Here is a 3384-nt window from a genome sequence, read left to right as displayed (position 1 = left end):
AGGTTAGTGCTACTCAGTTTTGCACCCTCACGGTGCCAGCAACCACCAGGCACGAATAACTAGAGGCCCGCACATGCGCGCTGATTCCTTCGCCAGGATGCAAACGCACCATGTACAAAGATTCTTTATTCACCTGGTACTCCGTCTTTAACCACTTTAGAGTGACCACAAACATTCCAGCACAAACCACTGGACCCCAATACACGAGTGCCGTTTCCCAGCATGAAACTCCCATCGTACGCGATTAGAGGCTCCCTGACCGCCACTAGTCACGCAGTGATCGCACACTAACACCGAGTGCAGCAAACACGACGCACGAACGACCAGAAACCCACACATGCGCGCCATTTTCTTTCTGTGAAAACGCCCGCTATGTGCAAAGGACGTAGACTCTCTGGCTCACGCTACTCCTATGAGTCCCACTAAGCACCCACTAACAATGCAGCCAACGCCCAACACCATCAGCAGCCCGCACACGCGTACCACTTTCTCCCTGTGAAAACACCCGCCGTGTGCGATCAGACTCTCTGACCAACGCTACTCAGCAATTGCACACTATCAACCGTGCAGCCAATACCAAGCACAAACGACCAGATCTAGAAACTCGCATGACATCTTCTTCCTATGAAACACCCGCCATGCGCGGAAAAACTCTCTGATCAACGCTACTCAGGGATCGCATACTAACAGAGCAGCAAACACCAAGCACAAACAATTAGTGGCCCGCACATGCATGCCGTTTTCTTTCCGGACTCTGAAAACACCCGCCACGTGCGGAAAGACTCTCTGAACAACGCCACTCAGTGAGCTCACACTAACCATGCAGCAAACACCGAGCACAGCCGATCAGCGGCCCAAACATGCGGTCCCTTTTCTTCTTGTCAAAACACCCGCCAAGTGCGGAAATACTCTCTGACCAACGGTAACGCTACTCAGTGATCGCACACTAACAGTGCAAGAAACACCAAGCACAAACGATCAGAGGCCCTCACCTGCCACCTGCATACCCTTTTTTCCCTATAAACACACCTGCCATTCGCGGGAAAACTCTCTGATCAACGCTACTCAGTAATCGCACCCTAACAGTGCCACAAACTCCGAGCACAAATGACCAGAGGCCCGCCCATGCGCGCCATTTCACCCCTATGAAAACACCCGGCATGCGCTGAAAGACTCTGACCAACTTTACTCATTGATCGCACACTAATAGTGCAACAAACACCGAGCACGATCGGAAGCCCGCACAAAAACGCCATTTCATTCCTGTGAAAACACCTGCAATGTGCGGAAAGACTCTCTGATCACCGCTACTCAGTGATCGCACCCTAACAGTGCAGCAAACACCGAGCACCAACAATTAGAGGCTCGCACATGCGCGTCGCTTCATTCCTGTGAAAACAGCCGCCATATGCGGAAAGACTCTCCGATCAACGCTACTCAGTGATCGCACACAGTAACAGTGCAACAAACACCGAGCACAATCGGAGGCCCGCACATACGCGCCGTTTCATTCCTGTGAAAACACCCGCCATGCGCGGAAAGACTCTCTGATCAACGCTACTCAGTGATCGCACACTAACAGTGCAACAAACACCGAGCACAATCGGAAGCCCGCACATGCGCAGCGTTTCATTTCTGTGAAAACCCCCGCCATGTGCGGAAAGACTCTCCGATCAACGCTACTCATTGATCGCACACTAACTGTGCAGCCAACACCGAATACAATCAGAAACCCGCACATGCACGTCGTTTCCTTCCTGTGAAAACACCCCCCATGTGCGGAAAGACTCTCTGATCAACGCTACTCAGTGATCGCACACTAACAGTGCAACAAACACCGAGCACAATCAGAAGCCCGCACATGCACGTCGTTTCATTTCTGTGAAAACACCCGCCATGTGCGGAAAGACTCTCTGATCAACGCTACTCAGTGATCGCACACTAACTGTGCAGCCAACACCGAGTACACCATCAGAGGCCCGCACATGCGCATGCGCGCCGTTTCATTCCGGTGAAAACACCCGCCATGTACGGAAAGACTCTCTGATCAACGCTACTCAGTGATCGCACACTAACAGTGCAGCAAACACCGAGCACAATCAGAAGCCCGCACATGCGCGCCGTCTCATTTCTGTGAAAACACCCGCCATGTGCGGAAAGACTCTCCGATCAACGCTACTCAGTGATCGCACCCTAACAGTGCATCAAACACCAAGCACCAACGATCGGAGGCCCGCACATGCGCGCCGTTTCACCCCCATGAAAACACCCGCCATGCGCGGAAAGACCCTCTGATCAACGTTACTCAGTGATCGCACACTAACAGTGCACCAAACACCAAGCACAAACGATCAGAGGCCCGCACATGCGCGCCGTTTCACCAACTGAAAAGAAAACACGCCAACACGAAACCTCTCCGGACCTCGCTACTCGGTGTTCTCACGGTATAAAAGAACCATCAAACACCAAGCAGGAGCGACCGAGAACGATCCGTACATGCGCTGTTTTCTCTAAAATATAGTACAAAACGGACCAAAACACACCTTCTTTCCTCGTGATTTAAGGAGACTCCCCTCAGCGATAGAAACTGCCAACGCTGCTGCCAGGCTGTGGTTCCTTAGACGACTGCATTCCTTAATAGTCCAGGTCTGTGTCGCCGTCACTGTGTCAACACAAGCAAAACTTTACAAACAACAACGATAAAAGAAAATATCCCTAATTAGAGGGAGACAAAACACTTCAAAACAGCAACAACAGACATAAAGACAAAATATCTGAGGGGAATCCCGCCTCAAATCGATGTCACCAAAAACGTGCACGCCTCCCTGAAATAACCAAAGCCGTGCGCTCCGTGACGGCTGTCGTCTAGTGTCGATGCCGCGAAGAACTGCAGTATGTGTTGGGAATGCTCGGCTTGCTGGCTCCAACGCTCTGTCGGAGCTTGCTGCACCTCGGTCGCGATGTGGTAGTCACCTTCCTCGGCACAGGAGAGCTGGAAACCGGGCTGATCTGCTAAGAAAACAACACGTTTAGAACACAAGTATCAACTAAAGACAAAGCAAATGCAAATCAAGCACGAGCGAACCGAGCGAAAGCCCGACACCAAAGATATGCAAAACAACACGTGTACACATTAGCCACCCCAAACCATTGTTCCCAGGAAAACATAATTGGACAAAAAACACAAACGTTTGTTACCGCATTTTCGCCCCAAACCTGCCGTATCTTTAACATCCGACGTTTCGACCCGCTAGGTAGGGCTCTTCCGCCCTTTCAATATGTGAAGAGGCCGCCAAAAGTCTGTCAGAGCTTGCTGCATCTCAGTCGCGCTGTGGTAGTCGCCTTCCTCAGCCTGGGAGAGCTGGAATCCGGGCTGAGCTGCTA

The sequence above is a fragment of the Branchiostoma floridae genome, chromosome 2 (genome assembly GCF_000003815.2).
Source record: "Branchiostoma floridae strain S238N-H82 chromosome 2, Bfl_VNyyK, whole genome shotgun sequence".
In the NCBI taxonomy this organism is placed as follows: Eukaryota; Metazoa; Chordata; class Leptocardii; order Amphioxiformes; family Branchiostomatidae; genus Branchiostoma; species Branchiostoma floridae.
The sequence above is the reverse complement of the archived record's forward strand: the minus strand, read 5'-3'. Positions refer to the sequence as shown.